We start from the raw sequence: 27,741 nt of genomic DNA, 5'->3' as shown, positions 1-27,741 counted from the left end.
GTGCTTTCCACACAGGTGGCTGGCGGATGTATGTTTCTCCAATTTTAGTTGAATCGAGTTTGACTACGGTCGGTCCTTGTTGAAGGTTAAAACAGCACACTTGACGAAAAATTGTTGAGGTTTTGATGCGTAGGTAAGAATGGTTTTTGCTAGAAGCCCGTAGCAGCCACGTAAAACTTGCAACAACAAAGTAGAGGACGTCTAATTTGTTTTTGCAGGGCATGTTGTGATGTGATATGGTCAAGACATGATGTGATATAAGTTATTGTATGAGATGATCATGTTTTGTAAAAGTTATCGGCAACTGGCAGGAGCCTTATGGTTGTCGCTTTATTGTATGAAATGCAATCGCCATGTAATTGCTTTACTTTATCACTAAGCGGTAGCAATAGTCGTAGAAGCAATAGTTGGCGAGACGACAACGATGCTACGATGGAGATCAAGGTGTCAAGCCGGTGACGATGGAGATCATGACGATGCTTTGGAGATGGAGATCAAAGGCACAAGATGATGATAGCCATGTCATGTCACATATTTTGATTGCATGTGATGTTTATCTTTTATGCATCTTATTTTGCTTAGTACAGCGGTAGCATTATAAGATGATCCCTCACTAAATTTCAAGGTATAAGTGTTCTCCCTGAGTATGCATCGTTGGTACAGTTCGTCGTGCCGAGACACCACGTGATGATTGGGTGTGATAAGCTCTACGTTCACATACAACGGGTGCAAGCCAGTTTTGCATGTGCAGAATACTCGGGTTAAACTTGACGAGCCTAGCATATGCGGATATGGCCTTGGAACACTGAGACCGAAAGGTCAAACGTGAATCATATAGTAGATATGGTCAACATAGAGATGTTCACCATTGAAAACTACTCCATCTCACCTGATGATCGGACATGGTTTAGTTGATATGGATCACATGATCATTTAGCTGACTAGAGGGATGTCTATCTAAGTGGGAGTTCTTAAGTAATATGATTAATTGAACTTTAATTTATCATGAACTTAGTACTTGATATTTTTTTGCATATCTATGTTGTTGTAGATCAATGGCCCGTGCTACCGTTCCCTTGAATTTTAATGCATTCCTGGAGAAAGCTAAGTTGGAAGATGATGGTAGCAACAGGGACTGGGTCCGTAACTTGAGGATTATCCTCATTGCTTCACAGAAGAATTACATCCTGGAAGCACCGCTAGGTGCAAAACCCGTTGCAGGAGCAACTCCGGACGTTATGAACGTTTGGCAGGGCAAAGCTGATGACCAGTCGATAGTTCAGTGTGTCATGCTTTACGAATTACAATCGGGACTTCAAAGACGTTTTGAAAGTCATGGAGCATATGAGATGTTCCAGGAGTTGAAGTTAATATTTCAAGCAAATGCCCGAGTTGAGAGATATGAAGTCTCCAACAAGTTCTATAGCTGCAAGATGGAGGAGAATAGTTCTGTCAGTGAAGACATACTCATAATGTCTGGGTACCATAACCACTTGACTCAGCTGGGAGTTAATCTTCCTGATGATAGTGTCATTGACAGAGTTCTTCAATCACTGCCACCAAGCTATAAAGGCTTCGTGATGAACTATAATATGCAAGGGATGGAAAAGACAATTCCTGAGCTATTCGTGATGCTAAAGGCTGCGGAGGTAGAAATCAAGAAGGACCATCAAGTATTGATGGTTAACAAGACCACTAGTTTCAAGAAAAATGGCGAAGGGAAGAAGGGGAACTTCAAGAAGAATAGCAAGCAAGTTGCTACTCCCAGGAAGAAGCCCAAGTCTGGACCTAAGCCTGAAACTGAGTGCTTCTAGTGCAAAGGGACTGGTCACTGGAAGCGGAACTGCCCCAGGTATTTGGCGGATAAGAAGGATGGCAAAGTGAAAGGTATATTTGATATACATGTTATTGATGTGTACCTTACTAATGCTCGTAATAGCGCCTGGGTATTTGATACTGGTTTTCTTGCTCATGTTTGTAACTCGAAACAGGAGCTATGGATTAAACGAAGATTGGTTAAGGATGAGGTGACGATGCGCGTCGGGAATGGTTCCAAGGTCGATGTGATCGCCGTCGGCATGCTACCTCTATATGTACCTTCGGGATTAGTCTTAGACATGAATAATTGTTATTTGGTGCCAGCGTTGAGCATGAACATTATATTGGGATCTTGTTTAGTGCGAGACGCTAATTCATTTAAATCAGAGAATAATGGTTGTTCTATTTATATGAGTAATATCTTTTATGGTCATGCACCCTTGAATAGTGGTCTATTTCTATTGAATCTCGATTGTGGTGATACACATATTCATAATATTGATACCAAAAGATGCAAAGTTGATAATGATAGTGCAACATATTTGTGGCACTGCCGTTTAGGTCATATTGGTGTAAAGCGCATGAAGAAACTCCATGCAGATGGACTTTTGGAATCACTTGATTATGAATCATTTGATACTTGTGAACCATGCCTCATGGGAAAGATGACTAAAACTCCGTTCTCCGGAACAATGGAGCGAGCCAATGACTTATTGGAAATAATACATACCGATGTATGCGGTCCGATGGGTGTTGAGGCACGCGGCGGGTATCGTTATTTTCTGACCTTCACAGATGATTTGAGCACTTAGTGAAACACAAGTCTGAAAATTTTGAAAAGTTCAAAGAATTTCGGAGTGAAGTGGAGAATCATGGTAACAAGAAAATAAAGTTTCTACGATCTGACCGCGGAGGCGAATATTTGAGTTACGAGTTTGGCCTTCATTTAAAACAATGTGGAATAGTTTCACAACTCACGCCACCTGGAACACCACAGCATAATGGTGTGTCCGAATGTCGCAACCGTACTTTATTAGATATGGTGCAATCTATGATGTCTCCTATCGATTTACCACTATCGTTTTGGGGTTATGCATTAGAGACAGCTGCATTCACGTTAAATAGGGCACCGTCTAAATCCATTGAGATGACACCATATGAACTGTGGTTTGGCAAGAAACCTAAGCTATCGTTTCTTAAAGTTTGGGGTTACGACACTTATGCCAAAAGGCTTCAGCCTGATAAGCTTGAACCCAAATCGAAGAAGTGCGTCTTCATAGGATACCCTAAGGAAACAATGGGTATATCTACTTAATGAAACATAAATCTGAAACATTTGAAAAGTTCAAAGAATTTCGGAGTGAAGTGGAAAATCATCGTAAAAAGAAAATAAAGTTTCTACGATCTGATCGTGGAGGTGAATATTTGAGTTATGAGTTTGGTCTTCATTTGAAACAATGTGGAATAGTTTCACAACTCACGCCACCTGGAACACCACAGTGTAATGGTGTGTCCGAACGTCGTAACCGTACTTTATTAGATATGTGCGATCTATGATGTCTCTTACCAATTTACCACTATCGTTTTGGGGTTATGCTTTAGAGACGGTTGCATTCACTTTAAATAGGCACCATCTAAATCTGTTGAAACGACACCGTATGAACTGTGGTTTGGCAAGAAACCTAAGCTGTCGTTTCTTAAAGTTTGGGGCTATGATGCTTATGTGAAAAAGCTTCAACCTGATAAGCTCGAACCCAAATCGGAGAAATGCATCTTCATAGGATACCCAAAGGAGACAGTTGGGTACACCTTCTATCACAGATCCGAAGGCAAGATTTTCGTTGCTAAGAATGGATCCTTTCTAGAGAAGGAGTTTCTCTCGAAAGAAGTGAGTGGGAGGAAAGTAGAACTTGATGAGGTAATTGTACCTTCTCCCGAATTGGGAAGTAGTTCGTCACAGAAATCAGTTCCTGTGATGCCTACACCAATTAGTGAGGAAGTTAATGATGATGATCATGGAACTTCGGATCAAGTTACTACCGAACCTCGTAGGTCAACCAGAGTACGTTCCGCACCAGAGTGGTACGGTAATCCTGTTCTGGAAGTAATGTTACTAGACCATGATGAACCTACGAACTATGAGGAAGCGATGATGAACCCTAATTCCGCGAAATGGCTTGAGGCCATGAAATCTGAGATGGGATCCACGTATGATAACAAAGTGTGGACTTTGGTTGACTTGCCCGATGATCGGCAAGCCATAGAGAATAAATGGATCTTCAAGAAGAAGACTGACGCTGACGGTAATTACTGTCTACAAAGCTCGACTTCTTGCGAAAGGTTTTTGACAAGTTCGAGGAGTTGACTACGATGAGACCTTCTCACCCGTAGCGATCAATAAGTCTGTCCGAATCATGTTAGCAATTGCTGCATTTTATAATTATGAAATTTGGCAATGGATGTCAAAACCGCGTTCCTTAATGGATTTCTTAAAGAAGAGTTGTATATGATGCAACCAGAAGGTTTTGTCGATCCTAAAGGTGCTAACAAAGTGTGCAAGCTCCAGCGATCCATTTATGGACTGGTGCAAGCCTCTCGGAGTTGGAATATATGCTATGATAGTGTGATCAAAGCATATGGTTTTATACAGACTTTTGGAGAAGCCTGTATTTACAAGAAAGTGAGTGGGAGCTCTGAGCATTTCTAATATTATATGTGGAAGACATATTGCTGATTGGAAATGATATAGAATTTCTGGATAGCATAAATGGATACTTGAATAAGATTTTTTTTCAATGAAAGACCTCGGTGAAGCTGCTTATATATTGGGCATCAAGATCTATGGAGATAGATTAAGATGCTTAATTGGACTTTCACAAAGCACATACCTTGATAAAGTTTTGAAGAAGTTAAAAATGGATCAGTCGAAGAAAGGGTTCTTGCCTGTGTTACAAGGTGTGAAGTTGAGTCAGACTTTATGCCCGACCACTACAGAAGATAGAGAGAAAATGAAAGTCATTCCCTATGCCTCAGCCATAGGATCTATCATGTATGCAATGTTGTGTACCAGACCTGATGTGTGCCTTGCTATAAGTTTAGCAGGAAGGTACCAAAGTAATCCAGGAGTGGATCACTGGACAGCGGTCAAGAACATCCTGAAATACCTGAAAAGGACTAAGGATATGTTTCTCGTTTATGGAGGTGAGAAAGAGCTTGTCGTAAATGGTTACGTCGATGCAAGCTTTGACACTTATCTGGATGACTCTAAGTCACAAACTGGGTACTTATTTATTTTGAATGGTGGAGATATCAGTTGGTGCAGTTCCAAGCAGAGCGTCGTGGCGGGATCTATGTGTGAAGCGGAGTACATAGCTGCTTCAGAAGTAGCAAATGAAGGAGTTCATATCCGATCTAGGTGTAATACCTAGTGCATCGGGTCCAACAAAAATCTTTTGTGACAATACTGGAGCAATAGCCTTGGCGAAGGAATCCAGATTTCACAAGAGAACCAAACACATCAAGAGATGCTTCGATTCCATCCGCGATCAAGTCAAGGAGGGAGACATAGAGATTTGCCAAATACATACGGATCTGAATGTTGCAGACCCATTGACTAAGCCTCTTCCACGAGCAAAACATGATTAGCACCAAGACTCCATGGGTGTTAGAATCATTACTATGTAATCTAGATTATTGACTCTAGTGCAAGTGGGAGACTGAAGGAAATATGCCCTAGAGGCAATAATAAAGTTGTTATTTATAGTTCCTTATATCATGGTAAATGTTTATTATTCATGCTAGAAGTGTATTAACCGGAAACTTAGTACATGTGTGAATACATAGACAAAACAGAGTGTCCCTAGTATGCCTCTACTTGACTAGCTCGTTGATCAAAGATGGTTATGTTTCCTGACCATAGACATGTGTTGTCATTTGATGAACGGGATCACATCATTAGAGAATGATATAATTGACAAGACCCATCCGTTAGCTTAGCATTATGATCGTTTAGTTTTATTGCTATTGCTTTCTTCATGACTTATAAATGTTCCTCTGACTATGAGATTATGCAACTCCCGAATACCGGAGGAACACCTTGTGTGCTATCAAACGTCACAATGTAACTGGGTGATTATAAAGATGCTCTACAGATGTCTCCGAAGGTGTTTGTTGGGTTGGCATAGATCAAGATTAGGATTCGTCACTCCGTGTATCAGAGAGGTATCTCTGGGCCCTCTCGGTAATGCACATCACTATAAGCCTTGCAAGCAATGTGACTAATGAGTTAGTTACGGGATGATGCATTACGGAACTAGTAAAGAGACTTGTCGGTAAGGAGAATGAACTAGGTATGATGATACCGATGATCGAATCTCGGGCAAGTAACATACCGATGATAAAGGGAATGACGTATGTTGTTGTGCGGTTTGACATAAAGATCTTCGTAGAATATGTAGGAGCCCATATGAGCATCCAGGTTCCGCTATTGGTTATTGACTGGAGATATGTCTCGCTCATGTCTACATAGTTCTCGAACCCGTAGGGTCCGCACGCTTAACGTTCGATGACGATTTGTATTATGAGTTATCTGTTTTGGTGACCGAAGTTTGTTCGGAGTCCCGGATGAGATCACGGACATGACGAGTTGTCTCGAAATGGTCGAGAGGTAAAGATTCATATATTGGAAGGTTATATTCGGACATCGGAATGGTTCCGAGTGATTCGGGTATTTTTCCGGAGTACCGAGGGGTTACCGGAACCCCCCGGGGATGTGTGGGCCAACATGGACCTAAGGGAGAGAGAGGAAAGCCCGCGGGGGGTGGCCGCGCACCCCCCTCCTAGGGAGTCCGAATAGGACAAGGAGGAGGGGGCGGCGCCCCCCTTCCCTTTCCCTCTCCCTCTCCTTCCTATTCCCTCCGATGGAGAAAGGGAAAGGGGGGGCCGAATCCTACTTGGACTAGGAGTCCAAGTAGGACTCCTCCCATGGCGCGCCCCTCCTGGCTGCCCGCCTCTCTCCCCCCTCCTTTATATACGTGGGCAGGGGGCACCCAAACGCACATCAGTTGTTCTCTTAGCCGTGTGCGGTGACCCCCTCCACAGTTCACTCCTCCGATCATAGCGTCGTAGTGCTTAGGCAAAGCCCTGCGCGGATCACAACACCAACACCGTCGACACGCCATCGTGCTGACGGAAATCTACCTCGACCCTCTACGGGATCAAGAGTTCGAGGGACGTCATCAAGCTGAACGTGTGCTGAACATGGAGGTGTCGTACGTTCAGTACTTGGATTGGTTGGATCGTGAAGACGTTCGACTACATCAACCGCTTTAACCTAACGCTTCCACTTTCGGTCAGAGGGTATGTGCACACACTCTGCCCCTCTTGTTGCTATGCATCTCCTAGATAGATCTTGCGTGATCGTAGGAATTTTTTGAAATTGCATGCTATATTCCCCAACAACTCTCCGCTCTCGATGCTATGCATCTCCTAGATAGATCTTGCGTGAGCGTAGGAATTTTTTTGAAATTGCATGCTACGTTTCCCAACAGTGGCATCCGAGCCAGGTCTATGCGTAGATGATATGCACGAGTAGAACACAAAGAGTTGTGGGCGGTGATAGTCATACTGCTTACCACCAACGTCTTATTTTGATTCGGCGGTATTGTTGGATGAAGCGGCCCGGACCAACCTTACATGACCATGTTCATGAGACCGGTTCCACCGACAGGCATGCAACTAGTTTTGCATTAAGGTGGCTGGCGGGTGTCTGTTTCTCCAACTTTAGTTGAATCGAATTTGACTACGGACGTTCTTTGTTGAAGGTTAAAACAACAAACTTGACAAAACACCGTTGTGGTTTTGATGCGTAGGTAAGAACGGTTCTTGCTAGATGCCCGTAGCAGCCACGTAAAACTTGCAACAACAAAGTAGAGGACGTCTAACTTGTTTTTGCAGGGCATGTTGTGATGTGATATGGTCAAGACATGATGTGATATACGTTGTTGTATGAGATCATGTTTTGTAAAAGTTATCGGCAACTGACAGGAGCCTTATGGTTGTCGTTTTGTTGTATGAGATGCAAATGCCATGTAATTGCTTTACTTTATCACTATGCGTTAGCAATAGTTGTAGAAGCAACAATTGGCGAGACGACTGAGGGAGTCCTGGACTAAGGGGTCCTCGGGCGTCCGGCCTATTAGACGCGGGCCGGACTAATGGGCTGTGAAGATACAAGACCGAAGACTCTCTCCCGTGTCCGGATGGGACTCTCCTTGGCGTGGAAGGCAAGCTTGGCGACCAAATATGAAGATTCCTTTCTCTGTAACTGACCTTATGTAACCCTATATCCCTCCGGTGTCTATATAAACCGGAGGGCTAGGTCCGTAGAGGCCAATAATCATAATCATAGTCATACAAGCTAGACTTCTAGGGTTTTAGCCATTACGATCTCGTGGTAGATCAACTCTTGTAATACTCATATTCATCAAGATCAATCAAGCAGGAAGTAGGGTATTACCTCCACAGAGAGGGCCCGAACCTGGGTAAACATTGTGTCCCCTGTCTCCTGTTACCATCGACCTTAGACGCACTGTTCGGGACCCCATACCCGAGATCCGCGGGTTTTGACACCGGCATTGGTGCTTTCATTGAGAATTTCGCTGTGACGTCGAAGACAGGGTTGATGGCTCGCCTTGTTGTCAAGGATAATATCACCTCCGGAGGAGCCCCGGCCGAACCCTCCGACTTGGCGGCTTTACCATGACCGCCTGTTCGGCTGTTAAGCCGACGATGGCCTCTCAAGTCATCAAAAATCGCCTTCACCTTGACTCCGTATACTCCAAACGGATGGATCCGACGGAGTTGTCATCTTTAAACGAACTCCTAGATCGCATCGTCGCCTTGGGGGTCGCTACAGACTACGATCGGATTGGGCTTAAACCTGATCAGAGAGAAACCAAATCTCCGCCGATCACCCATCAGATAGCGGTAGTGGAGGAGCAAGAAAATAACTCTTCCCCTATATTGAGGACGAACTATGTTCGGATTTCTGATCCCAAAGAGCCAGATACCTGTCCGCGGAACGACGCGCCCTGCCCTCTGAACCTAGAATCGGGCAACAGGCCTAAAACGTCAGTTGATATCCCGGAGTCCGAACCATTAAGTTCGGAAGATTTACAAACTCCGGATCCCAAATCGGGTTAGGGTTCAGATTTAAAACCACCCACCCACCCAGCTATACGCGATCTTATGTACATACGACAGCAGTCTCAGGAAATGGTCCATCACTTTTGGGCTAGATTCCTCCTTGTCAAAGACAAGATTAAAGGTTGACGCGATAGAGACGCGATCTCAGTATTCTGCAACAATTACACGGACGAAGAAATCCTCAACACCATCAACCGCCGCCGCGTATTACACTTCGCTGACTTGGCAACCATAGTACAGAAGTAATGTGCAAGGAAAGCGCCTGGAAAACTCAGGCAGCTCGTTGGGAACCACCGGCTTCAACTCAGCCCCTCGTCCGGGTAAAAAGGACGCACCCTCGTGGGCGCCTGACCCAATAGTAAAGAAATCAAAGCCCATTATGGGGTGCGGAACTGTTCTGGAGGGATGGCTCGATAGGCCATGCAAAATACATGCAACACCGGACACCACACCAACCCATAGCCTTAGAGCATGTTGGATACTCCGGCAAGTGGCCAAAAGCGGCGAAGACCTCCTCACCAAAAATACCCCAGAACAACACCCCCCGGAAGACAACGACCTTGGAGTATTGACGGTCTTCGAGACCTTTGCTTCAAAAAATCAGCGCAAAAGGGCACTCCGCGACCTCGCCGAAGTCTGCCAAGTCGCAGCAATAAACCCCTGGAATGACACGGCCATAACTTTCAACACCGATGATGAACCAAAATTCAGGACAGTCCAGGCACCAGCCGCCTTGGTCCTCAGTCCAATCGTGGACGGCTTCCGGCTCACCAAAGTGCTCATGGACGGCGGCAGTGGACTAAACCTCATTTACGAGGACACACTCATAAATATGGAAATAGATAGGAGCCGCATTGAGCAAAGTAGCACGACCTTCCAGGGAATCATTCCCAGTCGGGAGGCGCGATGCGCGGGAAAAATCATGCTCGACGTGGTATTCGGCACGCCGGAGAATTATCGGTCCGAAGAGATAACCTTCCAAGTGGCCCCTTTCAACATCGGATATCACGCCCTACTAGGGCGAGACGCATTCACGCGCTTTCAAGCTATACCTCATTATGGGTACATGAAGCTCAAGATGCACGGGCCCAACGGCACCATCACTCTTGCCAGTGATCCGGACATAGCACTGCGCGTCAAAAATAAAACCGCATCCCTGGCCCTCGAGGCATTGTCTGAAGCCCTCGCTGCCGAAGAGCTGACCGCACTGCACTCCACTGTGGATAGGGACGACGTAATCATGGACAAGCGACCCAAATCCACCTCCTTTAAACCAGCAAACGAAATAATCAAATTTCAAGTCCACCCGACGGACCCCAAGAAGACAACATCCATCGGGGCACAACTCGACCCAACGGTCGATGCCGCGCTACGAGAGTTCCTGCGCGAGAATTGGGACATATTCGTCTGGCACCGTTCTGATATGCCAGGAATCCCACGCAGGTTGGCCGAACATAGCCTTAATATCTTGAAGGGATATAAACCAGTCAAGCAAACATTGCGGCATTTTTCCGAACCTAAACGACAAGCCATGGGAGAGGAGCTAGCCAAGTTACTGGAGGCCGGATTCATCAGAGAAATAAAACACCCGGACAGGCTAGCAAACCTGGTGATGGTACCAAAGAAGGATAAACCCTGGCGCCTGTGCGTCGATTTCAAGACCTCAACAAGGCCTGCCCTAAGGATCCCTTCCCTCTCCCCGCATTGATCAGATTATTGATGCGACTGCAGGACACGACTCACTGTGTTTCCTTGATGCATACTCCGGTTACCATCAAATCAAGATGAAGGAGTCCGATCAAGCCGCAACGACATTCATTACCCCATATGGGCCTTTCTGCTTCAACACTATGCCCTTCGGGCTCAAAAACGCTGGCGCCACCTACCAACGCATGATTCAAACATGCCTGGAGAAACAGATCGGCAAGACAGTTGAATCATATGTGGATGACGTCGTCATCAAAACCAAGCATGTCGAGCCATTGATAGACGATCTACGTCTTAGATTCGACAACCTCCATACATATGACATCAAGCTCAATCCGGAAAAGTGTGTTTTCGGCGTCCCCGCCGAAAAACTGCTGGGCTTCATCGTTTCCAATAGAGGAATTGACGCAATTCCAGCCAAAATCCGAGCCTTATCACAATTGCTATGCCAACAGACCTTAAACAGGTCCAAAAACTTGCGGGATGCGTGGCAGCTTTAAGCCGCTTTATCTCCAGATTGGGAGAAAAATCATTACCACTCTACCGCCTTCTCCGACGCACCGACCACTTCGAGTGGATGGATGCGGCAACGGCCGGACTGGAGGAAATAAAGGCCCTTCTAGCAAGCAACCCAATCACTAGTAAAAAAGGACACATCCGTGGCATTTTGGGCCGAACGAAATTTTTTTCTGTCATACATATGACACTTCTATGACGACAATTGTGACAAAACCCGGTATCATCATAGATGTGGTGGGCTCCTACTTCTATGACAAAAAATCATGACAGAAAATGGGCTTTTCATCCTGGGCGGGCCGGAGACGCAGCTCCATGACATTCTTTGGGCCGTCCATGACGGGACAAACGATGGTAGAAGCAAGGGCGAGGAAAATTTCGGGGAGTTCCCGGTTACGGTGGGAGGTCGGGGGCCGAGCGATGCGCGTTTCTCTCGTACACGTACGCGCGTGTGGGCGAGGCGTTGGCTCTAACTAAACCCGAGCGAGGCGTTGGGCTCTAACTGAACCCGAGCGATTGCACTGCAGGCTACGCGTTACTGAACCCGAGCGATCGATCGATGGTTGTTAACTGAACCCGATCGAGCGATTCCTTTGCTACTGCTGCTAACTGAAGCCGATCGATGCTGCCTTTGGGATGAACAGTGAGTGTTGCGGGGGGTTTGGATGAACAGTGAGCGGTGGCGTTGCCTCTGGATGAACAGGACCCCGTGGTGTGGTGGAGGGCTGGATGAACAGTAGACGATGGAGGGGTGCCCGTGGAGGGGTGATTGAACAGGACCCCGTGGTGTGGAGGGCTGGATGAATAGTAGACGGTGGAGGGGTGGTTGAACAGGACCCCGTGGTGTGGAGGGCTAGATGAACAGTAGACGGTGAAGGGGTGCCCGTGGAGGGCTGGTTGAACAGTAGCAGGTGGAGTAGCGCGCGGTGGAGGCTGGATGAACAGGAGCCTGTGGAGGCTGGAGGAGGTCGATGGTAGCCTGTGGAGGCTGTAGGAGGTCGACGGTGGAGATGAACAGTATCCCGTGGAGTCCCGTTTTGCGGTACGCCACACCCCTCCCGATGAACAGGACCCCTGTTTCGACCGTAGGAGGTCCGTTTCTTCCGTTTTGCGGTACACCACACCCCTCCCGATCAAAAGGACCCCTGTTTCGACCGTAGGAGGTCCGTTTCCTCCGTTTTGCGGTACGCCACACCCTCCGATCAACAGGACCCCCGTTTCGACCATAGGAGGTCCGTTTCCTCCGTTCTGCGGTACGCCAGGCCTCGTTTCCATCGCTTGTCCATCCAAGCCCTCCCGATGAACACGACCACGCATTCCGTTCCGACCCAGCCGGTTGGCTTCCACGCGTTCCGTTGCCTCCCGATGAACACGACGCATTCCGTTGCCTCCCCATGAACACGATGCATTCCGTTGCCTCCCCATGAACACGACGACGACGCTGTTTCTCCGTTCTGACCCAGCCATGTACACGAGCCCTGGCCGTACGTATGCGCGAGTAGGCGTTCGAGACCCCGCCCGTATGTACACATACGTGGCCGTATTTTCTTTCTTGCACTCTGGCCGTTGTACGTACGTGTACATGATACGTGCGCGCCTCTACTACGACACGTACGCGCCTCTACTACGACAAGTGCGCGCCTCTACATCCACCAGTATATATGTACGTACACGTTCGCGACCAGAATGACAACGCTACATACGCTTCGACCAGGTGGGTCCCGACTGTCAGGCACTTCCTTGCGTGTGAAGATGTAGCTGGTGGGTCCTAGCAGTCAGGGGGGGCGAATCGTTTTGTTTTTTGTTTTGCCCGGACGCACTTCCTTGTGTGCGAAGGTCTAGCTGGTGAGTCCCAGCAGTCAGGGGGGAAACGTCTTTTTCACGAAATACGGTGGCCCGTCCAGTGGGTCCCCGCTGTCAGGTGGAGGAATAATTATTTTGCACGTAATAAGGAGGCACTTCCTTGCTGCGGCCGTGGACCCAGCTGTCAGCCTCTCCACGTACAGTCCACGTCCGATGGAAGCCGTTCCTTGACCACGTTGACCACGCCGCGCCGAGAGCACCAGGGCGGTGGACGACGGCGAGGCCTAGGAAGGGGACGACGCGGAGCCGAGGAAGACGCGGCAGTGGATCCCCACGCGTAGAGGAGTACGAGGGTTCACTGGTTCGCTGCGGTTTGAGGCTGTCGTCGCTGCAGAATAACAAGGGGTGTGCGTGAGTAGAGGGATGGCCTGGCCAGCGGTGGGAGTAGTAGGGGGCGGTGAGGCCTCCCCGCATCGCAGCCGGCCACGGGAGGCAGGAGCACGAGGCACGACCGGCGCTGGTTTGGGCGGCTGGAGCAAGAAGACCAGAGGTTGAAGAAGCACTACGGCCGTTGGATGGACATCGTACGGTCACTGGAGCTAGAATCGTGCATATTGACTAAGTTGACAAAGCCCTCCGTCCCCGTCAACTTAGTAGGCCCACAAGTCAGCCTGCCACTATACTGGGTCCCAGCTAACAGGGGGAGTATTCATTTTTTGTGCGTAATAAGGAGGAACTTCCTTGCGTGCGAAGATATAGCTGGTGGGTCCGAGCTGTCAGCGGCGGTAACGTTTTTTCGCGAAATACAGAGGCCCTTTCGGTGGGTCCCTGATGTCAGGTGGAGGAATCATTATTTTGCGCGTAATAAGGAGGCATTTCCTTGCGTGTGGCCGTGGACCCAGTTGTCGGCCTCTCCACGTACAGTCCACTTCAGATGCATGTCGGTCGTTGACCACGTTGACCAGGCCGCGCCAAGAGCACCAGGGCGGTGGATGACGGTGAGGCCTGGGAAGGGAACGACACGGAGGCAGGGAAGACTCGGCAGTTGTTTCCCACGCGGAGGGGAGTACGACTGTACGAGGGTTTACTGGTTCGTCTGCCGTCGCCGGAGAATAACAGCAGGTGTGGGTGAGTAGAGGGATGGCTAGGCCAGCGATTGGAGTACGGTGGGGCGGTGAGGCCTGCGCGGTAGCACAGCCGGCCACGGGGAGGAGGGAGCAGGCAGTCCCGCCGGCGCTTGTTTGAGCAGCTGGAGCAGCAAGAGCAGAGATTGAAGAAGCACGACGGCCGTTCGATGGACAATCAACAGTTACTGCTTGTGCATCAACCTTTTTTTTAGGAAAGCCTCAAATCTGTGGAAAACAGCATACATCCCATCTGCCATTATTTCTAATAATTCACAGCCCATTTGCTAATTCTTAAGGTTTTTTTAGAGCCCATATTCTTTTTGTTAGCATTACAGACCATATTGTGGCCACGGTTAAAAAATTATACGAAATTTTGCATATTTCGGTGCGGTCCGAACTGTTTTTAATCCCGAAATTTCGACTCACATTCAAACTGATTTTAAAAATAAATGTATATCAATATAAAATCCAACAAATTCTCCACGCATAAAAATTAATGTAATTTAAAATCTCGAAATGAAAAAAAAAGATATTTGAAATTAATTGCCGGTTTGATGTGTTTTAAAAATGTACATCCCATTTCTCATTACTGATAGGCCATTTTCTCGGCCAGCCGAATGAAGCTCTCCTCGTCTTGAAAGATTTGCAGCCCAACAGGCCTAACAAAGCGACTTACTTGGCAAATCACAAAAAAACTGGGCTGTGGCCGTGGACCCATCTGTCAGCCTCTCCACGTACAGTACTCTTCCGATGTAAGTCGGTCGTTGACCACATTGACCACGCCGCGCCGAGAGCACCAAGGTGGTGGACGACGGCGAGGCCTAGGAAGGGGACGACGCGGAGCCGGGGAAGACGCGGCAGTGGATGCCCACGCGGAGAGGAGTACGAGGGTTCACTGGTTCGGCTGCGGCGTGAGGCTGCCGTCGCCGCAGAATAACAGGGGGTGTGGGTGAGTAGAGGGATACCCTGGGCCAGCGGTGGGAGTAGTAGGGGGCGGTGAGGCCTCCGCGGCATCACAGTCGGCCACGAGAGGCAGGAGCACGCGGCACGACCGGCGCTGCTTTGGGCGGCTGGAGCAAGAAGACCAGAGGTTGAAGAAGCACTATGGCCGTTGGATGGACATCGTACGGTCACTGGAGCTAGAATCGTTCATATTGACTAAGTTGACAAAGCCCTCCGTCCTCGTCAACTTAGTAGGCCCACAAGTCAGCCACCCACTATGGTGGGTCCCAGCTAGCAGGGGGTATTCATTTTTTGGTGCGTAATAAGGAGGCACTTCCTTGCGTGCGAAGATATAGCTGGTGGGTCCGACCTATCAGCGGGGGGAACATTTTTTTTCACGAAATACAGAAGCCCTTCCCACGTACAGTGCACGTACAGTGCGTAACAAGGAGGAACTTTCCTTGCGTGCGACCATGGACCTCGTGGGTCCCAGCCGTCAGGCTCTCCACGTACAGTCCTCTTCCGATGACTCTCGTATGTTGACCACGCCGCGCCGAGCGCACCGAGGCGGTGGACGACGGCGAGGCCCCAGACTAGAACGACCCGGAGATGGGGCAGACGCGGCAGTGGAGTCGCAGACGGAGAGGAGTGGGAAACTTGACTGGTTCGGGTGCGGGGTGGGCCTACACTCGGCAGAGAATAACAGGAGGTGCGGAGTGGAGGGATGACCTGGCCGTCGGCGGGGTAGCGTTTCGCTGAGGAGCGCAAAACAATGCCGCTGGACGCCGAAGGCTGGAGCAGGCGGTTCCGGCAGCGCTGGGGGAAGAAGATGAGACATTGAAGAAGAATGTCAGCCGTTGGACGTAAATCCAACGCCTTCTTAGGCTTCGACCTACTGGCCCACATGTCAGCCAGTCCATTTGCTAGGCTGGGTTAAACAATGATGTAGCATCTATGCATCCCGTTTAAATCCCATTTGCATTTTTCTCGAAATCCGCGGACTTGCTGGGCTGGGTGAAAATATCATGTTGGGCTAGACGGAGAAATGTTATAAAAACATAAACACATGATTGCACGTCAGTAAAATCTTTGCAAGCTTATGTACGCAATCACTAGGAGTTAACTTGCCAAGTTATATATAAACAATTATTATTATTATTTTGTAATAACTTTCAACTTACGAAATAAAATATCATTTTAATTTGATGAGTAAATAGTACGTGGGGTATTATTATTATTTAGGCTAGACGTGGGACAGTTGAGTTGGTTCTAGGGGAAAGTACTGGGAGAAAACTTAGTTTACATCAAAAAAGAAAGTGGGAGAAAATTCAGAGACCTGCTGGGTCCACCTGAGGAGGGGAATATGTTGGGAGAAAGGAGATTCAAAGCACGGCAGCCGAGTGTTTTTTACGGACAAGTGAACTAGTTTACATACATAAGCAAATAGCCACTAAAAAAAGCAATCAGGTTAATGGGTTCTTAAAAGAAATATTTCGGACAAAACAGATAATTACGACACATAGGCTAATGCATGAAACACACAGATGATACAGGTGCTTATAAACAGATAAAGTATAACATCTAGACCTTCCTGGCACGCTTGATCATGACGTTGCGGCTGTCCGTGTACTCGTTGGTTACGGGAAGCAAACACACCCTCATGTCCAAGATCTGCTTGTACATGTCGTAGCATGCGTATGCGTCCTTGGCCGCGTAGGTTATGTAGGCTAGATTCAGAGGTACCTCCCACGTGTTCAGGTCGTCTTCTTTCATGTTGGCGTATCAGGGGTCGATGATGGTCTCAGCGAGGTCAACCACGGAGTCCTTATCCTGCCCGTTGCTGATAATCTTGTATTGCTTCTGGATGTCGACAAGCTTGTTGTACCAGATGGCCGAGTCGTCGCGTTCTTCCTTCTCTCCACCGTAGCGAAGGTGCAGTCGGCGCTGCCGATGAAACGGGCGAATGCTCCAGAACCTGGTGCAGTCATAGGACTGAGGCGAGGCAGAGCTTCACCGAGTCCGTATTGTTGGTGTACATCACATTCAACAGGGTGCAGCCATAGGACTGAACAGCGAACTCAAAGGGGAACTCCTTGCTGAAGTCCATATCCAGCAGGCTCACCCCTCGGATCGCCATTGGAGTCTCTTCGAGTGAACGAGTGTGTAGGCGGCGGCAGCAGTTCGTTTTTCAGCTCTTGGGGAACTGGATTCAACAGTAAGCTGAGTGTGTACAGGCAACAACAGTTACTACCCCTCCCTCGTCCGCTGCACGCCCGGCAGAAGATGCACCCTCGGCCACACGTCGGTTCACGAGCGGGTCTGTATTGGTACTATAATAACAGGAGTTAGTGGTCACTTTACTTAAATTTAATTAGCTTTAATAGAAATTTATACTTAAAACAAGCAATGCATTCGCTCGTTCTATCAGTGCCACGGGATCAACATGCACAACAATTAGAATTATTATTCTCAGGACGCTCACGATCAGCACATTTGTCGCACTTTCACAAAGATAATACTACCAAGTTTGAACTGTTTGTTATGGTTGTTGTCCTCTGCATCATCATGCCGTGTTTCCCAGCTTGCAAGATTCAGAACCAACAAATAAGATCCAAATAATAAGTACAACAAAGATGCCTACACATCTCATTGATTCCCAACTTGCAAGATTCAGAACCAACAAATAAGATCCAAATAATGAGTACAACAAAGATGCCTACACATCTCATTGATTCCCAGCTTGCAAGATTCAGAACCAACAAATAAGATTCAAATAATAAGTACAACAAAGATGCCTACACATCTCACTGATTCCCAGCTTGCAAGATTTAGAACCAACCCATTAGAGCCTTTTGATAAAGTAAATATCGGGATTAAATCCATCTTGGCTAGCCATGTCATACAATCAAAGAACTTGGCGAATGCTCTTGACCGTCGCAACATCTGTAGTTGAGTATTCCTGTTTGCACAGCGCAGATAATAAAGAGCATGATTACTATAATACTAGCACTAGTGGAAGTCAACCTGCAGCTCCACTCGATGATTCAATTCATGCCACTTTTTCTGCAGTTCGCCTAAAATGAAGCAAAGATTGCATCATTCAGCTACGGCTCATCTTGCAAAGGCTAATAAAATGTTGCACGAGATTACCAGCAGAATTTGACGGAGATTTTGGAAACTCCAATCACCATTTTGTGCAATTCCACCAAAATTGAGAGATGTTGCCCATGTAACATTTTAGTTGAACTGCACAAGACACTCATTCCAAAAAAGTGTTTTGTGCAGTTCACCAAAAGGTCACAATAGCAACAAGGTGAAATGGATATCCCTATCTGCACAAAAAGATAGGAAGTAAACAGTTGCTGGTCAATAAGAATATATGAAACATATACAAAATGAAAAGAAGCATCTTAATTATGTTCATGGCAATCACGCAAGGACAGCAGAAATTTTAAAACGTCAGCAATGCTTCATGTTACCAGAAGCATTACGATCAACAATGAGATCCCTCAAATATGGGATTACTTTAATGGAGGCATTGCTTGTTTACGAGACACAGTAAATCAACAGCAGCTAAAGAGTTGGTTTAAGGGCATGGGACCATGGGGACACCAGGACACTTAGCAGCGTAAAGGAGCAACTTACTTATCATACTGGGGAAAACAGCAGGAGTGCCATTTGTAACATAGTTTAATTGCATCTTATCACTGGAGGCATTAGATTAACAATAACACTGGTTAGACATGTCCCTAAGGTAACAGTGTGATCGCTTCATTTTACATGCGCCCTTACATTAACAACAGCAAAAGGTTGGTATAAGGACATGCGACAGTGGACGAATCAGCACAATGTACCTACAAGCTGGCATAAAGTGGTGATGCCGAGTTTGTTCATGCTATGTGAGGGCAGCAAACCTAATCCTGGAGACCTTGTACTATGTGAGGGTAGCAAATCTAATCCTGGAGACCTTTTACTATGTGAGGGCAGAAAATCGAATCCTGGAGACCTTTTACTATGTGAGGGCAGCAAATCTAATCCTGAGACCTTTTACTATGTGAGGGCAGCCAATCTAATCCTGAGACCTTTTACTATGTGAGGGCAGCAAATCTAATCCTGGAGACCTTTTACTATGTGATGGCAGCAAATCTAATCCTGGACATACTCTGTTGACTTGTCCACCAGCCGCCACTTTCTATCCTTTTTTCAACCAATAATAGATATGTTCCTTATCCAGTTTGTACTGTGTTTTGCCATTATTTCCCTTTTCAACCAAGAGATCCCGGTTGGGTATCCGGTCTCTACTACTTTCACCATATTATTTCCTCTTTGAATCAAGTCCTAGATTCATGCTACAACTTTCCCCCTTTCTTCGTTGTTTGAACAAAGCCCTAGATTCGAATGCATGAAGTAGCTTTACCTCTAATAATACTAAAAATTTAGGTGGCTTTGGAAGAGTTGATGGGAGTAGAAAAAGATGCACATGCAGACACGTGGGGAGCTGGGGCAGTAGAGCAAGGCCGCTTTCGAAGAACTTATACCTGAGGGTCGCCGGCATGTCGGCGGCGGCAGGTCGGATTTGCGGACAATACGGCAGGGAGGAAGAAGGGTCGGAGGACCTCCCGAGCCGGCGCTGTGTCGGAGAGAACGACACGGGCAGAGGATCAGGCCCCTCCGGCAGCTGTGGGTTTCCTCCATCGGCGGCGATGACCGCGTGAACGATGCACCTTTTAGTCCTCTACACACACCGACCGAAGGGATCCGGCCGGATCTGTGACCAGCGGTGAGCAGAGAGAAAATGTCGCGACCGCTGTCTTGTTTATATCTGGAGAGGATGAGAGAATGAAGAGAGCAACCCTAGTAAAGCAAGCGCTCAGGCCCCTGCGTCCATATATAGTGGAGTGATTATCTTTTTTCTCTCCATAACAAGTGTTTCAATTTGTGTACGTGGCATTAAAGAAAAGAAACTCTCAATTTAAGGTGACTACTGTACGACTCCTACTTACTACTAGTAGTACTACAGTATTGTTCACTTGTGCTCCCCGCACCTCCATTCATTGAACAACCCCACGGGTGAATAAACATACAGTAAGTACTGTATTTATATAGAACGAACAAGCTCGAACTATTTTTGCGTAGTTAAAAGTTGAGGGCGGGGCTTTTCCCGGGTAGTACGCGTGGCAGTTTTCGGGTAGGCGGTTTGACAGAGAGGCGAGGAGGGTGAGCGAGTGGGGCTGTGCGATTTGACGGCGCGTTACTGCTGGAAAGACTTGTGATATGACCACTCACTATAGTCATGAATTACTGGCGCTCCGACTGGGGTGATGCCCCCCTTCCATTCCGCGCTCTAATCTGGTGCATGACACGTCGACCCGGATGCTGGCTCTCCCACATATCGGAGTAGTAAGAAGGAGCAAAGAATGATGCGATATATACTAGTACTATACTACTCCCTCCGTTCCTAAATATAAGTCTTTGGAGAGATTTCACTATGGACCACATACGGAGAAAAATGAGTGAATCTACACATAAAATGCATCTATATACATCCGTATGTGGTCCACAGTGAAATATCTACGAAGACTTATATTTAGGAACGGAGGGAGTACTACTCAGGTCGGAGGAGTGCGAACCACGGCAGCCCAGTGAACCAGTAGTGCGAACCACGGTAGCCCAGCGAACCAGCAGTAGAAAACAATGTGGTGATATGGCCATAAAAAACAATGTGCTACGGTCCACACTGTAGCATGTACAGTAACACTCCTCTTTGTTTGGATCCCTGAGTTAGAGCTAGTTTGGGTTGAAATAGCCTCAAATTATCGAAACAAGAGGGGTTAGTTTGAGCTAGTTTGCTCTAACCCAGCTAAAAAAAATAGCCCGGTGGAGAGGTTCTAATTGGGTTAGTTATCCTCGGGCCCACTAAAAGAGAACTAAAAAATCTCCCCTGCCCGCACCAGATCGCTCCCCCCCTCTCGCACGACTCCTCTCTGTTCCCCATAGGGCCGCTCGCCCTCTCTCTCCTCCGGCTGCCCTCTCCTTCCGGCCTCCGCCGCCCTACTCCAGCCGCCCTCTCCCTCCGGCCTTCGAACGTCGCCCCGCTCCCCCTTCACCAGTCGTTTTTCTCCCTCTGTCGTGCGCGGCGGCGGCGCATCTACCAGGGAGGTCGCGAGAGGGGTGAGTTTGTTCATTCCTTCTCTGTCTCACGGCCATATCATTGATCTTGCTTGCTCTAGCGCTAATTCTGATTTGGAAAAGTAGATCCTGATCAAACTTGGTATAGATTTGTGGTGCATGCATGGAATTGTTTGATGCTGCTTGAGGAGGTAATAAATCTTTCTAGAGGCCCAAAGATTTAGGTCACCTTTCTAGGTATTTCAATTTCAGGCTTGCATTATTTCTAGAGGCCCAAAGATTCAGTTCACCTTTCTAGGTATTTCAATTTCTGGCTTGCATTATTTCTAGAGGCCCAAATATTCAGTTCACCTTTCTAGGTCTTTCAGTTTCAGGCTTACATTATTTCTAGAGGCCCAAAGATTCAGTTCACCTTTCTAGGTATTTCACTTTCAGGCTTGCATTATTTCTAGAGGCCCAAAGATTCAGTTCACCTTTCTAGGTATTTCAGTTTCAGGCTTGCATTATTTCTAGAGGCCCAAAGATTCAGTTCACCTTTCTAGGTATTTTAGTTACAGGCTTGCATTATTTCTAGAGGCCCAAAGATTAAGTTCCCAGTCGGCGGCAAGCGGCCCTACTACCCATGCCGGTGTCGACCTCAACTCGCAAGGGCCGGCGTCGGAGGGGTTGCCGGGGCTTGGGCTCTACAGAGCCTTCCTCCAGAGCGACGATGGCGAGCTCCTCCCTCGGTGCGTGAGGGGCTCCGGGCTCCCTCCCTATCGTGAATGACTTCCGTGATGAGTTAGCTCATTCTTTGTTTCATGAAGTGTTTTTTTATTTTGTGAAGCTTGATTGACGACTTGTATGTTTAAGTGGGATATCTCATTTGTATGGACAAAGTAAAAATTATCATGTTTTGCATGCTTGATTTGTATAGATGGTTCGTTTATGTCAATTGTGAGCGGGAGGAGGCCACAGAAGAGCCGGCCACACCAACAGGGTGCTTGGATCCAAGGGACTTATTTTAGTCTGACTAAAAATTGTCTCTTTAAGAGGCTAAAGTTCCAAGCACCCCTGACTAAAGAGGGGCTAAAACTAGTCTTGAGACTAAAAAAATTTAGTCAGGGGTACCCCTACTGAAATGTGGATTAGTCCTCTCTCTCCTCATTTAACTCATCTCCTTTAACACGGGCGAGTTCTGGATTGGAGGGTTTGGAGGATAATAAATGCTCATTAACTTGATTTTAGTCTCTTTAGTATTTGGATCCAAGCATGGGTGAGGCTAGCAAGTTTTAGTCCCACTACTTTTAGTCATGTAACTAAAACGTATCCAAGCACCCTCCAAATCCGGCAGGAAATAGGGTCCAAAGTAGTCAAATGATTGAGATAGAGCATTTATTGCCAATCTAACCCTGCCATCCATACACCTCTTTGGTTTAGAGTTAGTTCAGGGTTAGAATCTAATTCTAACCTCTAACTAAGTTAGAGTTCTCCTCGTCTCGGTTCATCGCCATCATACTTTCCCCATTCCTGTGTTTTCGGTATCCTGCAAATCAAAGAGGCCCTTTTTTGCGGGAAAAATCAAAGAGGCCCTTAGACTGGTTTCGGTCCGGTCATTTTTTATAAACGTGTTATGTCCAAAATTTAATGAACGTGCTCCGGTTTCCATGAAAATAATCCGGTTTCATGTATTAATTCATTCATTTATTTATTCTTCTGCGGGGGGTTTGCATGTAATTCATGAGGTCTAAAATGTAAAGTACCCCGGCATATGCTCTGAGTCGTGCATGCACTACGACCCAGATGCTCTATGTCCCACATGTCGGCGAATGGGAGCACGTGGAAATAGCCTAGGAGTACATATAGGAGGATAAATGCGTGAAATAATATGTACTGTGGAGCGTAGCCGCGGTTCGAAAAGGAGACCCAAAGTGATGACAGCTATAGGTCGCACGCACCCAACTAGTGGTACTAGACATACGGCTAATTTTTCCCTCAAAAAAAAAGAGGCACGAGTGCTCAGTACTCCTATTCTATAAACACGAGTCCCATCTGACAACAGCGTCCGTGCTACAGCTAGCTCTCCTCCCTCGTTTCTCTCTTCTAATTCTAAACTCGGCCGACACCCGGTGGGCGGGGTGGGTTTGCTCAACTGCGGCCCCACCTCACAGTGAAAACGTTACGACTAGAATAAAAATGCCATATACTCCCTCTGTTCATAAATATAAGCCTTTTTAGATACTATTTCAAATGGAATACAGCATACAGATGTATGTAGACATAGTTTAGAGTGTAGATTCACTCATTTTGCTCCGTATGTAGTAGTCACTTGCTGGAATCTTTAGAAAGACTTATATTTGGGAACAGAGGGAGTACTGTACTAATAAAACATTAAGGCCACGAGGCGATGCAGTGCTGGTTACAGGAGGCAAGAAGAGATGCATCCATCGACGACGTCCACCTCCTCGACTCAGGGCGCCGGCCCACCGAACGGCGCCTAAGTAGTAGCGGCTTTCGTGGCCAGGTTGACGTGCTTCTGAACAATGGCGTCCAAAGATTCCAGCCGCTGGAAGAAGGCCAACGTCTTTCTGTCCTCGCTTGCCTTGTAGTGGCCTATGTAGATGATCTCCTCGTAGACGTGGATGTGCATGTCGACGGTTTCTTGCATGGCGAGGCGCTGCGCGGCGAGCGCGGCCTCGAGGTGCACATTCTTCGTCGCGACCTCCGGCACCTGCAGGGCCACCAGGGCTTGAAAGAGTTCGTCACCATGGAGGCCGATGAGGGTGGCAGGCAATGAGGAGCCTGGGCGCGCGGGCTGGAGCAGTACGGCAAGGTCGTTCGCGCGCTTCTTGACGGCGGTGAACTTGCGAATGGAGTTGACCATCATGTCGTCCATGCGAGAGGCGAAGCTGGCGTCGGCGAGGGCTACGATGCCTGTGGTCGCCAGCACCGTCTGGAAACGCTGCGCGGTGCAGGGCCGCAGGCCGGCGCCTTGGATGATTTGGCACAGCCGACTCCCGCTCGCGTCCATCGCCTCCATAGGTGCTTGTGGCTTCTGGTCACTTGGTCTTGGATTGGAGTGAGCAGTGTTGCGCAGAGACTTGGGAGTTGATGGATTGGAGTGGTGGGCGCCTTTATTATATGAGAGTCCAAATTGTGTTGCATTCACATCGTGTTGGCTCTATTCTGCTTCTCCAATTAATTCCCTCTGCATGTAATTGAGGATGCATCATTGACCGTTCAACGTCTCGGGAATCGCTACCCTCTCCCTCCTTGGCATTCAAGCACCTATGGACCCGTCGACGACGAGGTGCCTATGGTGACTTCGTAAATTTCAAGATGATAGTGTCGTGCGTGTGTGCGTTCATAGGGGTGAGTGTATGTGCGTGTATATGAGCGCTTGCGTCTGTACTGTGTAAAAAAACGTAAATGCGTGTCAAAAAGGGACTAGTCAGTATACTCAATATTGTGCACCTCGGAGAGGAAAACGATAGAACTAGTACGTATTTATTTACGGTGCAGATTCACTCATTTTGCTCCATATGTACTCCGTCTCGGTGTAGTCTAGTCACTTGTTGAAATCTCTAGAAGGGCAAATACTACTTTCTGGTTTACAGGGCTATACTAGCAAGTAGTTGTACATACTAGTACAATAGTGGGCTCACATAGCAATTTTGTCTCATGCAAGAGCCTGGCTATATGCGTGCTCCAATGTTCGCAACTGCAACGTTCGGTTTGCGCTTGGCTCTTCGCCTCTTCGAGAAGACGAACAATGATGTTACTACTACTGCTTCTACGGTGTCGAATCCGCTGCTGCATGTCCGTCCACCGCGAGCAGGACGGATAGCTTGTTGTAGAAGTACTACTAAGCAAAAGCCTGTCCTCGTTTGCGAGCAACCACGCGCATGGGTGAGGGAGAAGGCGTGTAGTAAAATCAAGCTTCTCCTCGTTGTACGAGTTGACGCGACACATCATAGCACTGGCCCCACATGCTTGCCTCTAAACTTGGCTGAAAGACCCGCAGTGTACAATATATTTGCTGCAACCTCTAACATTTACCCACCATAAATTAAAATATATGTGGCCGTATGCATCGTTCTGATGCAGAGGCCGGGGAGTCCCCCCTTTTCAAAAAAAAACAAATTAAAATATATATTCCTGTGTTGACCAGATGAGCGTGCAAACTACAATCACCAGGGTGTCAGGTAGGGCCAGAAGACTATTTTATTTTTTAAAAAAAACTTCAAGATGGCCACATAGCATGGAGCCGACCCCAACGATTTTAAGCTTACAGGCATGGTACACGCTATCCTAGACTACTCTACACATGAAACTGCCACACGAGCGTCCGGGCTGCGCTTGGCTCTTCGCCTCTTCGGGAAGTCGAACAATGATGGAGTACTACTGCACTGGAGGAGTACTACAGTACGCTTCTGGCCATCTGACACCGATTGAACTGCTGCATGTCCACCGCGTGCGGGAGGGAGAGCGTGTAGCGAAAGCTTCTCCTAGTCTTGCCATCCACCACGCTCATGGGCAAGGGAGGGACGCTCTTGCCTTTGCGTGTATGACAGGTGGGCCCGACAGGTGTGTGGCCAACTTGTCATACAGCCAAAGGCAGGTGCAGTTAAGTCCGCGAGGGAGAGGATAATCAAACTTCTCGTTGATGTACGAGTTGACGCGACACATCAAAGCACTGCACTCGATATATTTCAATAATTTGCGTTTACCGATGCATTAATTACAACGCATGCATGCATGCCGTGACTCTCCTTTTGATACTTGCATGTGTTGATTTAATGCACCTTGAAGTAGTATAAAATATGTGACGGTAAAGCTTTGTAATACCCCGGCCCAAGTCGAGAGATGGTTGTGCACGAGGAGGGCGAGATCATGCAGACCGAACAGGACCAGACGATGGAGCTCTCTAAGGTCTCGATGGACCTCACCGTGCTCCACTACCCCTTGTGCCTCCGCCCCTTGACGCCTCCAGTGTATGAGGTTTGAATACACCTCGTCCGTTCGGCTGATTGAGCAAGGTGTTGGGGAACGTAGTAATTTCAAAAATTTCCTACGCACATGCAAGATCATGGTGATGCATAGCAATGAGAGGGGAGAGTGTTGTCCACGTACCCTCGTAGACCGACAGCGGAAGCGTTATCACAACGCGGTTGATGTAGTCGTACGTCTTCACGATCCGACCGATCAAGTACCGAACGCACGGCACCTCCCAGTTCTACACACGTTCAGCTCGATGACGTCCCTCGAACTCCGATCCAGCCGAGTGTTGAGGGAGAGTTTCGTCAGCACGACGGCGTGGTGACGATGATGATGTTCCACCGACGCAGGGCTTCGCCTAAGCTCCGCAACGGTTTATCGAGGTGTAATATGGTGGAGGGGGGCACCGCACACGGCTAAGAGATCTCAAGGATCAATTGTTGTGTCTCTGGGGTGCCCCCCTGCCCCCGTATATAAAGGAGCAAGGGGGAGGCAACCGGCCAAGGGGAGAGGCGCGCCATAGGGGGGAGTCCTACTCCCACCGGGAGTAGGACTCCTCCTTTCCTTGTGGGAGTAGGAGAAGGGAAGGGGGAAGGAGAAAGAAGGAAGGGTGCGCCCCCCTTCCCTAGTCCAATTCGGACCAGACCATGGGGAGGGGTGCGGCCACCTTTTGAGGCCTTTCTCTCCTTTCCCGTATGGCCCATTAAGGCCCAATACGAATTCCCGTAACTCTCCGGTACTCCGAAAAATACCCGAATCACTCGGAACCTTTCCGAAGTCCGAATATAGTCGTCCAATATATCGATCTTTACGTCTCGACCATTTCGAGACTCCTCGTCATATCCCCGATCTCATCCGGGACTCCGAACTCTTTCGGTACATCAAAATTCAATAAAACTGTCATCGTAACGTTAAGCGTGCGGACCCTACGGGTTCGAGAACTATGTAGACATGACCGAGACACCTCTCCGGTCAATAACCAATAGCGGGACCTGGATGCCCATATTGGTTCCCACATATTCTACGAAGATCTTTATCGGTCAGACCGCATAACAACATACGTTGTTCCCTTTGTCACTGGTATGTTACTTGCCCGAGATTTGATCGTCGGTATCTCGATACCTAGTTCAATCTCGTTACCGGCAAGTCTCTTTACTCGTTCCGTAACACATCATCCCGCAACTAACTCATTAGTCACAATGCTTGCAAGGCTTATAGTGATGTGCATTACCGAGTGGGCCCATAGATACCTCTCCGACAATTGGAGTGACAAATCCTAATCTCGAAATACGCCAACCCAACAAGTACCTTTGGAGACACCTGTAGAGCACCTTTATAATCACCCATTTACGTTGTGACGTTTGGTAGCACACAAAGTGTTTCTTCGGTAAACGGGAGTTGCATAATCTCATAGTCATAGGAACATGTATAAGTGATGAAGAAAGCAATAGCAACATACTAAACGATCGAGTGCTAAGCTAACGGAATGGGTCAAGTCAATCACGTCATTCTCCTA

The sequence above is a fragment of the Triticum aestivum genome, chromosome 6D (genome assembly GCF_018294505.1).
Source record: "Triticum aestivum cultivar Chinese Spring chromosome 6D, IWGSC CS RefSeq v2.1, whole genome shotgun sequence".
Classification (NCBI taxonomy): Eukaryota; Viridiplantae; Streptophyta; class Magnoliopsida; order Poales; family Poaceae; genus Triticum; species Triticum aestivum.
Note: the sequence above shows the minus strand (reverse complement) of the source record.